The following is a 15,184-nucleotide window of genomic DNA, read 5'->3' as shown; positions in this document are numbered from 1 at the left end:
ATAAAGAAAGAGCAACAACAAGGAACAGGAAGTGAATGTCAATTCACTATTGGAATATCGATTATATGATGTGATCAGTGGTGTAGTAGAAAACAGGTGAAGCTTAGAATAATCAAAAGTATATTTTGGTTTTTCGATTAAAATTATATTTTGGTTCAGAACAATTGTTATCTACTTTTGACTGCATACAAACGGGATTATTGTCATATATACATATCTGGTATGCACCTGGATATGAAACAATAATTTTGGTTATGTTTGTATTTTATTGCTGGTTTTCATAAAGTTCATTATTTTATCGACATGTGCTTTTGATATTTTTTCCTAGAAATGTAGTGACAGACAACTCTTTTTAAAATACCACTCCCTTATATCAAACAAATAAATTGCATCCAGGTTGATTTAATAACTTCTTTCATTTTTTTAAAAGCAAACCCAAGACAAAACAAGAAACCGGATACATTATTATGGTACAAAAGAATTTAAATCAATAAATGATGTAGTGGGAAGAGTGTTATGTGTTTGAGCTCTTCTTGGTAATACCTACGCTTACCTTTGCGAATATATGATGTCTTTTTATTAATGCGTTTGTATGAGTACGTGTATGTTTTTTATGTTACATGTGTATACGTTGCAACTTACAAAATGCACATCCATAATAGGGTGTGGAATAAAATATAATGCTTACGTGCGGCCATTAATAATGACACTTCCGTTTACCGGTCAATAAAGTTATATTTTGTTTACTACACCCACATTCACTATTAATTGGTTATTTGAATGTCGATCAGAATTATAAAGTCATATCAGACAAAGTTGGTTCGAAAAAAACGATATGCTTTAATCAATTGCTAATAATGTTAACTTGCTGCTTTGGCAATTTTAATTTTCAAATGTGTTCCTTATGCCAATAGTTATAAATATATATTGCACATGTCAGCACGTTCCAAAATGTATTTCAAGCACTGCTCCTAACGGTCATGTAAGGTGCAGAGTCGTATATGAAATTTAATTTCTATCGGATCATATTAAATATTTCGATTTTATCATACTGGTGCTTTGGTATCATTGACTGATGTCAAACAATATCTTGACGAATTCTGGCTGACAATTGTAATCCAAAATTTTTGGAAAACACTTTACGTATGACTGACTGTTGTAAGCCATTTATTGTAAGCATTCTCTATACAAAACACATCTTCACTCGATATTATTAAATGTTTTGAGTTTTTGTGTACCCACCTAAAAACTTCCCCTTACTTTTTGTAATTTTAAATTTCTATGTTAAATTTTTTTTCTGGAAGAATAACAACAATAACACCATAAATTTAATGTCGTATTCAGTTAAAACCTTTTTTTTATTGTTACGATTATTTATTTAAAATTATATTAAAAATCTGTGTTTTTGTTTATTTTGTAAAATGTCTACACGATTATATTGTCATAATAAAAATATATATTTATGTTGCTTTCTCTTATTAAAATTAAAAAAAGCACCACAAATATGGGTTACTTAAATGCTGCTTGAACATGTTCTCAGAAAAATTAAAATAATATTTTATGTCTGGTTACTTTAAATACTTTTTATTGTCTTACAAGTGGTTTGAATTGTCGTGAAAGATTTTATAATAATGTGGTATATAAATGATTTTAAAATGTTTTCTGTAATTAAAATGTCTAAACCGTGTATGATTTATTTTTGGTTTATTCAACAGCAGGAAATTCCTGCTATAAACCCATTATAACAATATTAAACATTTTTTGAATAGGTAGTTTAAAAAGAAACTCGTGTTTACTTTTCAGTTTATTTATTTTCTTTTTTTTTTAATTTTTTTGAATTTTTGAAATACTTAATAATTTCTTAGAAATAATTATGAAAAAGTGTTCGTAATTAATTATGTGGAATTCTTAAAAATATTTAAAAATGAATTGTAACCTTAATTCTGTTTAATTGTTTAATTTCAGTTGTAACCTTAATTCTGTTTAATTGTTTAATTTCAGTTCTTTTTTATTATTTATTATAACAATTATAACATTTTTGACATCAATTCTCATTTTACTATTACCACATTTTTAATTGAAATATTTAAAACCATTTAACATGTTGTTGCAACACGTACATCATAAATTCCCAGCACATAATGCACTGTAAAACCATATTAAAAAAAATTTTAGATTAAAAGTACATTTATTATGAAAAAGTACTATATATTGAAAATGAAGTAAACTATCAAAAATTTAGCAAAAAGTCGATATCGAAACAAGTAGGAGTTCAATATTCGGTTGTGCCAAATCTTTTATACTCTCCATCATAACATATATATGGGCAATTTGATGTCAAGTAACCCAACTCAAAAAATCGATTTTAACGAAATTTGTACCAAGGTTATTACTATTTGATAGTAGGCCAGAGTTTTTAGAAAAAAAAAAAAAATAAAAAAATTAGAAGAAAAATTTATGGAAACAATAAAGAAATATCTTTCGGAACTCCTTTGGACAATTTTTGCTAGGACCAATAGGTGAAAAGTTACATTCATTTGAATAAAACCCTGTATGACCAAAATGTCGAACTTTGACCGCCTCTAACTCCGGCAGTTCTTAACCAATAGAGCTGAAAATTGTGTCTGGCCTACTATTCACTTGATACGAAATTACCCACATGTTAAATAAATAGTCAATACGTATTCGATAAAAAGAAAATCGAAAAAAATAACAGTTTAAAAACGAAAATGTAGCAGAAAGTCCTTTTTATAGTACCATTTAAAGAATGAAAAAGTACAAAAAGTTTACTCCTATAAATTTTCATTCCATTAGGATAAATATTTCTTTATTAAATATTGCAGAAACATCAAAAAGTACCAGTTAAAGAAGGAAAAGTACCAAAAAAGTACCATTTTTATACCCTCCACCACCATCAGTGGTGATAGAGGGTATATATAACTTTGTCATTCCGTGTGTAACACCAAGAAATATTCATCTGAGACCCAATAAAGTATATATATTCTGGGTCCTTATGGAATTCTGAGTCGATTTAGCTATGTCCGTCTGTCCGTCCGTTTGTCTGTCTGTCTGTCTGTCTGTCTGTCTGTGTAAAACACGCTCACGTTAAAACGAAGCAATATAATTTAACCAAATTCACCCAAAACATTCATTATTATCCGGTACAGTTTGGTATTGAAAATGAGCAAAATCGGTTCACATCGGGAAAAGTTATGAATCAAAATTTAAAACAACCTCGAAAAAAATAAGCATTTTTTACACATTCTGATGTAATTTTCTCGAAAACTATGCAAGATAATTTCATGAAAGTCATCATACATTCGTTTCTACACAAGATATTTATTTCTGCTAAAAATTGCCAGCATCGGTCCATAATTTCATATACCTCCCATACAAAAGTGCATATTCCCGGAAAATGAGTTTTTTGTTAATAACTTCCGTCAGAATGTTGATATCTTCACAAAATTTTACAAATTAAAATCTTATGTTAATAGAATTCATCGACAGAAAAATTTTCTGGATAGGTCCATAATTGAACATAGCTCCCATACAAGGTCCCCTCCCGAAAATCACTTAAACGAGCATAACTCATTACTAAATTAAGATATCCATATAAAATTTGGAATAAGTATTGCTCATATGCACAGAAATATTACTGTGAAACTTTTTTCCGATTGGTCCATAATTGGTCATAGCTCCCATACAAGGTCCCCTCCCGAAAATCACTTAAACGCACATAACTCATTACTAAATCAAGATATCCATATAAAATTTGGTACAAGTATTGCTCACATATACAGAAATATTACTATGAAATTTTTTTCCAATCGGTTCATAATTGGTCATAGCTCCCATACGAGGTCAACCCCCCCCCCACCCGAAAATCACTTAAACACACATAACTCATTACTAAATTAAAATATCCATATAAAGTTTGGTACAAGTATTGCTCATATGCACAGAAATATTACTGTGATTTTTTTTTTCCGATCGGTCCATAATTGGTCATAGCTCCCATACAAGGTCCCTTCCCGAAAATCACTTAAACACACATAACTCATTACTAAATTAAAATATCCATATAAAATTTGGTACATGTTTTGCTCTCACATATATAAATATTACTATGAAATTTTTTTCCGATCGGTCCATAATTGGTCATAGCTCCGTACAAGGTCCAATCCCAAAAATCACTTAAACACACATAACTCATTACTAAATTAAAATATCCATATAAAGTTTGGTACAAGTATTGGTACAAGTATTGTTCACATATACTGAAATATTATTATGGAAGTTTTTTTTTCGGATCGGTCCATAATTGGTCATAGCTCCCATACAAAGTCCCCTCCCGAAAATCACTTAAACGCACATAACTCATTACAAAATATTGATATATAAATATTTAGCACAAATATACATAAATTACACTATAAAATTGTTTTGCAATCGGTCCATATTTGGTCATAGCTCTCATACTAGGTCCCCTCCAGAAAATCACTTAAATGCACAATATTCATTACTAAATAATGATATAGATACAGAATTTTGAAATTTTGTCTTTATATACATAATTGGTCATAGCTCACATACAAGGTCCTTTTACGAAAATCTCTTAAACTCACATTACTCATTACCAAATAAAGCTATTGATTAAAAATTTGGCACAAATATTAGTTTTGTATACAAAAATTATATTTCAAGATTTTTTCACGATCGGTTCATATCATGGGTGCGGTCGGTCCTATACATGTTTCCCTTCAGAAAATCACAAAAATACTCATAACTTATTACAAAATTAAATAAATCTTGGGATTTTTTCTATTTAAGACATGAGAAAACTTATTTCTACAAATATTTGATCAATTAGAAAAGTATTAATATAAAAGTAGCTGGTGGAGGGTATTTAAGATTCGGCTCAGCCGAATATAGCACTCTAACTTGTATATATTACCATTTCATCACGATGCTGCGTATTTAGACCTTTCTACGTTCAATATTATAAACGATTTAAAAAGTACCAGTTGAATAACTAAAAGTGCCAAAAATTCACTCTTATAGATTTTTATTCCATAAGGATCCTATATGTCTGATTACATGTTTCTAGGTAAACCATAGTAATACCTGTTGAAGAACGATAAGTACCAAAAATAGCCCTGAGTGTCAGAGTTACAAAGAAGCACATTTAATATTTTGAATGATGGAAAAATACTTGAAAGTTCCCTTTTATAGATTTTTATTCAATCAGTACGGTGGTACTTTTTCAACCACTGGGTAAGCTGACTAAATGACTCACCACCGCAGCTTTGATTATCTTACACGCCAGTGGCAATTTTTGGTCATGGTTTTGCCGGTCCATGTACAATCACTTTACTCAAGTATTCGAGCTATCTAATTTCTGACCATTGCTGCCCGTTGGTTAACTTCCGAGATGCAAAAACATCACTTCCGTTTACAGCCTCTTTTTTAGTAGCCAACAGCACCTAAAGACGTAACCAACAAACACGAATCAATCAAATATGCCGAAGACTTTGCTCTTACTCACAGAGAACACACTGTGGTAAATCTGATACACAGAGGGGAAAAAAATATTTTATGCACATCCGTTGTTTAAAAGTTAACAAACGTGGTAAGCTCACGGATTTTGAGCTTACCATGTTTGTTAACTTTTAGACAACGGATGTGAATAAAATTTAGATTGCGATAACGAATTGTTGCAATGTTGACAACGTTGCGTGGTCAACATAGAATGTTGTTGTATGTATATATATACTTGACAACGGATGTCATTGAAAAATTTGGTGTCAATTTGATACCAGACGTTTATATTTTTTCCCTCTGTGTATGAGCAGAGTTTTTCCTGAACATATGTATCTGGACAAGGAAGGAAAATTCAATGTTATTATTTGTATGTCACCCTTCAACCCAACACACTTCTCATTCATTCAACACACATCGAGAACAACATCCTACATTCATCCCGTATCATATGCATTTAACACCAACTCATTTCCAACTCATAGTTCCACAGTCACTCAAATGTGGGGTGTCTGTCGATTTCGGCAACAGCACCAGAATTATAGATTTCACCGTGAATCAGTCCTTTAACCGACATTTGCGTTTCAACCACAGCCACTATTATGCACTCCGAAGAGACCACTCCAATAACTGGGACAAGACAAAGTCCGAAACTCTGCACCTCTTTTCTCCGCGTGACTTGCTTTTCATCAAGGTAACATGCCCCCGGGGGATCAAAAAGTACCAGTTGAAGAACAAAAATTACCAAAAAAATCATTGAAGAACGAAAAGTACCAAAAAATAGTTCATTGTACCAAAATTACAAATAACGCCATATTAGCACATTAAATTTTTAAAATAAATTTTTCAATTCTTTCGGTTCCCCAGATTTTAACAATAACATACGTACCTGTTGTTATTGATCAGTTTTGTTTATATAAACAAGAAACGTACAAGAACAACATTTACCATATATAGCTTTATGTTGTTGTTGATTTTTGTTTTTGTCAAAGCTTGCACAAAATTTCCCATTTTTAATGAAATTTTCAGAGGTTTACATCTTTTAAATGTAAACCGTTTGGATTTTTGAAATTCAATCTTGATAAAATTTTATTTATTTGATGCAAAAAAGCTTTGTTGTTTACACTATATTAATCAATAACTAAGTAAGAATAAAACGACGTTCAAAAGATATGTCATCTGTTGTAAATTCCGCCATTTTTAGTTATACACACAATAATTACTACTTACTATTATGAAATTATGATTATGAAATGATTTTGATGATATTTTCATTTTTTTTTCGATTTCTGTAAATAATTTGGTAAATTTAAAAATGCAAATATTTACCTCTTTATATATGTATTTAGATTATTAAGAAACGAAATGACATTTTTCCAAAATTCTATTACCACTATGGTGTAGGGTATATTAAAATAAACCACTCACCAACCTAACCAAACAGCCATTTCAGCCAGCCAGCCAACCAACCATCATTCCATTAATCTGGACTTTCATCTGTGCTGTAAATTGTTTATATTTGTTTTTGTTTATAGTTGCTGTTAGTGTATATGTGTACTATTCGTTTTCCTGTTCCTGTAAAAGATTTTCCATTAAATACAGCATATTTTCAAAAATGAAAACTATTTCGCCTTGACTATTTATAGATGGTATATATAAAAATGCAGCAAAATAAGCAATAGTTTTAAAAGTTTTTTAGTTCAATCGTTAGAAGGGGAATTAGTGTATGAATTTTAATAAACAGTTTAAATTAAACAATTTTAAAATTTTAATTTTTATTGGATTTTTTTTTTCATAAAATTTAACGTTTTTGATTTTGAAATGTAACAAATTAATTTTTTTTTATTTTTATTATTTTTTAGAATAAATCATTTACATATTTGAAGGTAAGTTGTTGATATAAATAATTACATTAATATCATGTTACTTTACAAATGAATCTCTATTAATTTTCCTAAAGCTGTAATGTTTAAAAATCTAGATAAATGTTGCACATAGGGAATGTTTTTTGTTTAATACTCAAGAGCTTTTAAGTTTGTGTGTGTTAAAAATGTATAATTTTGTTGGTGTATACTTAATATTGAATAGAAGCATATTAATCATACGACATGGTAGGATAACTTAGACAAAGTGGTGTAAATCATATTACTGTTTGATATTGTTTTTTTTGGCAAAATGATACTGTTTTAAAATAATAATACTTTTTTGAGAAATTACAAATATTTGTTCATGCCAACTTTTTAAATTTAATACACATACTTATGCTTTATTTGCTTTATTTGATTGCTAACAAATTTAGTCTCGAAAGAGAATTGAAAGAGTAATTTAAAAAAAAGAAATCGAACAAAAAGGTGCAATTAAAAATTCTCGATAACGTAGCGAAATTTATCGAAATTGGAGGGGGTAAGTTATGAAACCTGTTCGAAATATTTTATGTCCAACCGAATATTTAAGTGAAAACTGATTTTCGTTAATTGCTTATTATACCCTTCAGCTTCTTGATAAGAGTATGAATGTCGAAGCGCTTTACGTGAACACCTGCCATGTTGGCCTATTTCACGGTGGTCTTTTTCAACCACTGGGTGAGCTTCTGGGACGACTCACCACCGCCCCATTCTCTTTCTTTCTGGTACAGTATTCGAGCACTTTGCTCAAGTACTTAAGCTATCTAATCTCTGACCATTGCTGCCCCGTTGCTTAACTTCCAAGATGTAAAACACGCTGATGGGATGGCCTCTGTTGAGTCGGCAACAGCACCTAGAGACGTAACCGGTAGACCGAAGTACGTATTTATCAAATAAGCCGAGACTTTGTTCTTACTCACAGTGACACACAGTGGTAATTATGAACAGAGTTTACTCTGAACATACCTGGACAAGGAAGGAAAATTCAATGGTATCATTTATATATGATACCTTTCATCCGTCATCATTAAACTCAGCACTCTTCTCATTCATCCGACACACTCATAAGAGAACAACACACGACACACTTATTCTAGGGGCTCGCATACACTCATCAATTAACATCAACTCATTTCCAACGCTTAGTCCCACGGTCACTCCTCAGTGGGGTTTCTTTTGTCTTCGGCAACAGCACCAAACTTATCCCAACTGGCCACCCGTAGTAGCAAATTATATGGTTCTCTGGTTAGACCCCATGTCAAATCATACCAAGGACTAGCCGAGGAGTGAAGTGACATCACCAGTTTATAGTCTCGGCTGAGTAGAGGTACTGGTAGCACCTCTTTACCCCGGGATTGCAATACACCAAGATGGTATCTATCATCAAGGAAACATGACCCGAGGGGCCATGATAAGGGAATATATAAGTTTGTAGTTCTGTTTGTAATTTCTACAATATCATTTTCCGACCCCATAAAGTATATATATATATTCTGGATCCTTATAGATAGCGGATTCGATTAAGTCATGTCCGTCTGTCCGTTTGTCTGTCTGTCTGTCTGTGTGTTGAAATCAATTTTCTGAAGACCTCAGATATCTTTGGGATCTTAGTCTTCAATAATTATATCTGAGAAGCTTTCGGGAAGTTTCCTATTTAAAATCAGCAAAATCGGTTCATAAATAACGGGAGTTTTATAGTTCTGCCCAAACTAAATAGTCACTCCTAACACTTGCTCGACATCAAAGCTGATCTAGTCTACCTACGATGATCAAAGTTCATTTAACTTGTGTGTTCAAGAGTGAGGTCGAGTTAATGATACTATCTCATAGAACCAAGTGAGTAGGACTTCAGGTCTGCCTTTTCTTAGTGAGAAGTGATAACAAACTTTGTTATTTTATTTGTTGGAAAAAGTTTTTAAGAACCAAATCAGATATACATTTGTAGAAATGTCTTGTAAACTAATATGTACCCATGCGTAGGTAGGAACGACGTATCTACGTCGCGGTATTCTTATTCAACAGGTACTTTGGGTGTATACAACTCTTGAGACCTTTGAACCTGTTAGGTTTATAAAGTCCAAGTTTGAGTCTTAAACTCGTAAACATTCCTCTATTTTACATTAAAAATGTTATTCTAAGCTGACTAACCCTTTAAAAATTACTGATTTATTTTCCTTTTTTCCAACATTCCCCCCACTGTGCATAAGTGTGTAGGATTGGAGAACAATTAGGTCGCTTTTAGATGTTTTAAAACCCACTTCTAGCAAACTGCTATTTAAAGTTTATACATTTTATGATTTCTGCCTAATATCTACAGTAATGAAATCAAATTTTGCAACCAAAAGATTAACATGTTATTTTACACTTTTCCACATGAGTTTTTTTTTTCTGAAAATTTCTAAATGGCTTAATATTACTTACTTCATGCCACTTTTGCTCAGCAAATTAAAAACTATTAAGGATTGAAATAAAATAAATTAAACCCATATAAAAGTTTTCTTTGGAATTTGGCTAAGTGCCAACTTGAAAATTTCTGTTTAAAATTTAATATTAAATGCAATTTTAAAAGCAACGAGGGATGTTATAAAAATATATTAAATAAAAAAAATTGAAAACAAGCCTCTCACAGCATAACCAAGTAATATTTTTGGAAGAAACCTGAAAGTCTTATGAATTTCCCGTGAATGATGTTTCCATGCCTAAAACACTCTGACAATTAACTTAAACGTTCTATTTTTAGGAGCTTTTTAAAGACTTATTTGAGGTACTTAAGCCCATCTAGCAATTATCTTTACAAATTTCTGTACCAACCCTCATAGCCAGTTCTCTGTTCAGCAATTAGGGTTTATTTTCTTAAATATTTAAGGCATTTCAAGTAGTTTCTAAAAATCTATTTAAAACATTTCAATTGATTTTGTTATACAAATAAAAATACTTTATTCTGTATATTCGAGCTTCAGTAGGTTGGAGTTATTTTATTATATTTGATTTTTTCTATTATTTAATTTTAAACTTTACCAACTTACTATTAAATATTCTCTGAATGTAAAAACTTTATTGGAATTTTTGGTTTAACACATTTACATATTTAATGTGAAAAATTCACCAGCGCACTGTGACGCCCAAAACTTTAAAGTTTTCAATTTATTTAATTTAATTTAGACTTCAAAGAAACAGATAATAGAAAACTTTACAATATTCTTGTGCAACGAGAAAAGAAATTAATTTATAGAATTCGTAGACCATAAACATGCCCAAAGGCCGTTGGCCATAATTTAATTTGTTTGCGATAAAAAGAAACCTTTTGGGCTTGTCATCGTTGCCTTATTATTTAGTAATAACTAAGATGTCATAGTGACAGACCAAATAATTTGATTTTTGTGGATTTCAGTTTAGGTTAAGTTTGCAAATTCATATGTATATTAAAATAAAGAAAAAAATTTGAATAAAAACGTTGTCTACCTAAAAAAATAAAAAAATATATATATTAATAGAAATGTGTCTTATGAGTATATACCACTTTTATCTGTGCTATGCCCGTTTTTAACATTTTATTAAATTAATCTCTTTAAATCATTAAAATTTGTTATTTGACAAAAAATAGCTAGAAAGTGATTTGGTATCTCAAATGGGTAATTAATTGAAAAATAAACTTAGTAGTAACAAAATATTTTTTCTCTTTCTATAAATAATTTCATAAAATACTTACACTGACTATACGTACTTGTGATTGATTTGTAATTTTACACTTAAAGTAAAACAGCAAATAAAAACACCTAACTCTACAGCCATTATAAATGACAATGAAACAAACCGTCAATATGACAAAAAGATTCCTTTGCCATTATTAATGTCCACAAATATGAACACATCATAATGGAAGGGAAAAAGCAAATGAAAATGAAAAATAAAAACCAAACAAACCACTTTATGGTACATATCACCAATAATAATGGCAAAAGCGAATGTCAGTCTCGGACCTGACAAAAGTAAACAAAAACCTACAAATGAACAAAACCATGTCATTGGAGGAAAACGAGTCATCATCGTATAAGTTACAACATACAGTCGTAGACAATGAACAGAAATGAAAAAAAGGGAAGTAAGGAATAATATGCAATAATAGCCGACTTATAGATAGATAGATAGATAGATAGATAGATAGATAGATAGATAGATAGATAGATAGATAGATAGATAGATAGATAGATAGATAGATAGATAGATAGATAGATAGATAGATAGATAGATAGATAGATAGATAGATAGATAGATAGATAGATAGATAGATAGATAGATAGATAGATAGATAACTAATTTAAATTTGAAGTAATTGTAAATGGTTATTGTTAATAACACATTACAAATAATTTTAATTTGTTATTGATCACATTAGAAGTAGTTGTAATTGTCCATGTAATGAATTACTTTGTGTAATTATTACTCCTAAGCCTGGTTAACATATTTATTACCGTTTTGACAAATTCATACCCTATTTCATACTATAGTGTTGTAGAGTATAAAAGTAAATGAATTTAGCAAATTGTCTGTTAGAATAAAAAAAGGGAAATTTAAATGAATTCCATTATATTTGTATTTCATAAAATATATTTCTTTGAGTGAATGAAATTCATATGGTTGTACCTTTTTTCATTAATTGGACATCTCTCTCTGTACTTCTGTGCTTTTGTTTTTCAGGCTTTTGAATCAAAAACCACATATACATACATACATACATACATACATACATACATACATACATACATACATACATACATACATACATACATACATACATACATACATACATACATACATACATACATACATACATACATACATACATACATACATACATACATACATACATACATACATACATACATACATACATACATACATACATACATACATACATACATACATACATACATACATACATACATACATATGTACGTATTACTTATATACATTTTACTTACAGGTACATAATAAAACCATTGATTGTTAAAAAAGAAACAATTACATTTATTCTGTTTTTGTTTCGGTTTTTCAGTTTTTTATACTTTATTTCTTTGTTAAAATTGGACAAGTATAAAAAATATTTTTTTAAAAAAGTGAACAAAACTCATTCAAAAATATTGTTAAGTGAAGTAAAAAATAAAGCAAAATATTAATTGTTTTTAGAATTTCAATTTAGTACATATGTATGTACATACTATGTATTTATTTCTTGTTTGGTTTAAGGACCAAGAAAAAAAATTTTTAAATTTTCTTTCTAACTGTATCTAACTAAATAACAATTCAATAGCAAAACAATAGGTATATTTTTTTATTTATTTAAAATTCTATACATTTTATAACATTTTTATTAATTGCAGACTGAAATGTATACAGCTGTAGTATGTTGCAGTTGTAAAATATATTGAAATAAATAAAGAAATAAAACAAATAAAATCATAAAATTTTTTTATTGACTTTATATGTTTTTTTTTAAATTTTTTTCTTGCTGTTATTTTTAGAAACAGCTTTCAATGTTAAGGACAGTGGGGAATTTTTGATTTTTTTATGTTTATTTTTCGTACAATCCAAAAGTGTTTAAATTTAAATATTTTTTATGTTTTGAACCCCGTTTTTGTGTATAATAACTTTTAGCATTTATTAAACGCTAAAAGAATTAATTTTTGCACCAACTTATAACTTGCGATGAAAAATAGATCCATTACTATAAGGCAGAACGAATCGCCAACAAAGATAAATATCTATGCAAAACGCGATCTTGTCGAACATTTCACTTTAGAACAGGGTAACCGAAATCGGCTTGATTTTTTCTTGGCATCAAAAGATGGGGAAGGATATTGTGCGTTTGTGCTTATGTTTGTAACAGCCAAAAATATTGGTCCTACACCCACCTTAAAATATACTAATCGGCTCAGAATCACTTTCTGAGTCGATTAAGCTATGTCTGTCTGTCTGTATGTCTGTCTGTCTGTCTGTCTGTCTGTCTGTCTGTCTGTATGTTTGTCTGTCTGTTTGTCTGTCTGTTTGTCTGTCTGTCTGTCTGTCTGTCTGTCTGTCTGTATATCTATTTGTCTGTCTATCTATAGGTCGCAATTTGTCACATACTCTTCTTTTGACCCAAGAACGAAGCCTATTCATTATTTTGTCTAGCCCCCATACAACCGTACCCCTTAGCTTATATTAATGTTAAATATTGTACAATCTCTACAAAAATGGGCAGATCTTAGTTTTATATAAGTATAAATAATACTGCCGATTTTCGTAATGATCGGGTCTCATTTGAGCCTGGCTCCCATACAAATTCTCATTGAAACTTAAGACGATTTCTTTCGTCACCGTCGTAATGCTTATAATCCCCCCCTTTTTAACGAAGTTCTCCCATTGTGCAATGTTATGTGTATATAAAAATATTTTTGAAACACAGACTTTCGAGCAAACAAATATGTAAAATGAAAGATTCTTATTTGTTTGCCATAATAATGTCATAACTCAAAATCTTAGTATTCATTGAAAATAACAGAATTTCTTTTATATAAAGTCTACAGGAAAAATCCTAATATTTTGACTTAAGATATTCTTGCTAAAAATGAATTTACAAAAAAATATAAAATCTTTTATTTATTTCACATATTTACATGTAAAAGAAACTAACTTACTCGAACATTTGCCAAACGAACGATACATTTTTTTGTGTAGATATTTAAATTTTTATTGATTTTTTTCTTGCCATAATCTTTAAGATATACACCCATACATACTTACGCCACATTTAAATATACAAATACTTATGCTGGTAAAAGATTTTCTACTGTTTTGCTTTTCTGGTACTTGGTGATGTCGATTACAATGTATTTTTGGTTTGTTTCGAACAGCTAAAAAAAATTGAACATACGACAAATTTCATTTACAGGCAAATGTAAGTGTGAAAAAATTTATATATATATTTTTTGGTAATTTTTTAAACAATATTGAAATATTCATAGAAATTTTGTAAAATATTGTGGTTGTCTAGAAAGCAATAAGACAACAAGTTGAGGGTGTTGTTTTTTTTTTTTGCTAATAGAAGTAAATTATTTGGGATGAACCTCATTTAGCCCAGAAACATGAAAAAGGTTATTCGGTTTTTAAATTTAAATAAATTGAGAGGATATTGCTATATTTACAAGATTTTCGAAATAAATCAATTATTCTGCGGAACACAGTGGAGCACATTTTTATACACTCTACATGCGTTTGTTATATAATTTTGAGATCCTTAAATAATTTTGAAAACATACTGTTAAAATTGGATTATGTTGTTGAATTTATTCTACTACTTCTCTTAAATTTAACTTTTTATTTAAAAATTTTAGCATTCAAAACATGCCAAGACATGCATGTTCGGTTACTTTATATTTGTAACCTGTTTCAGGAAGTTTGTTAGTGTGTGGAAAAAAAACATACAAAAATTCCAACTAAAAAATTTCATTTTCCATGCACATGTACAAAATCTTTACAAAAACTTGTAAATAAAAGCGGGAAAATCTAAATCCCGCTAAAAAAAACAGCAAAAAACCAACTTTAAATCGATAAAATTCTTCTTTGTGTTTTCTCTCATTCAACAAGAGCCAAAAATTTAACACAACAATGAAACAGTTTTTTTTTCAGTTTTTCCTTCCCATTCTTTACTCTTCCTATTTCCTTGAACTTATTTGTATTCAAACCCTTAATTTTATCGTCAT

This window comes from Lucilia sericata, unplaced genomic scaffold (genome assembly GCF_015586225.1).
Source record: "Lucilia sericata isolate MDLA Ls3-8-SP2 unplaced genomic scaffold, ASM1558622v1 Contig000886F_arrow, whole genome shotgun sequence".
In the NCBI taxonomy this organism is placed as follows: domain Eukaryota; kingdom Metazoa; phylum Arthropoda; class Insecta; order Diptera; family Calliphoridae; genus Lucilia; species Lucilia sericata.
The sequence above is the reverse complement of the archived record's forward strand: the minus strand, read 5'-3'. Positions refer to the sequence as shown.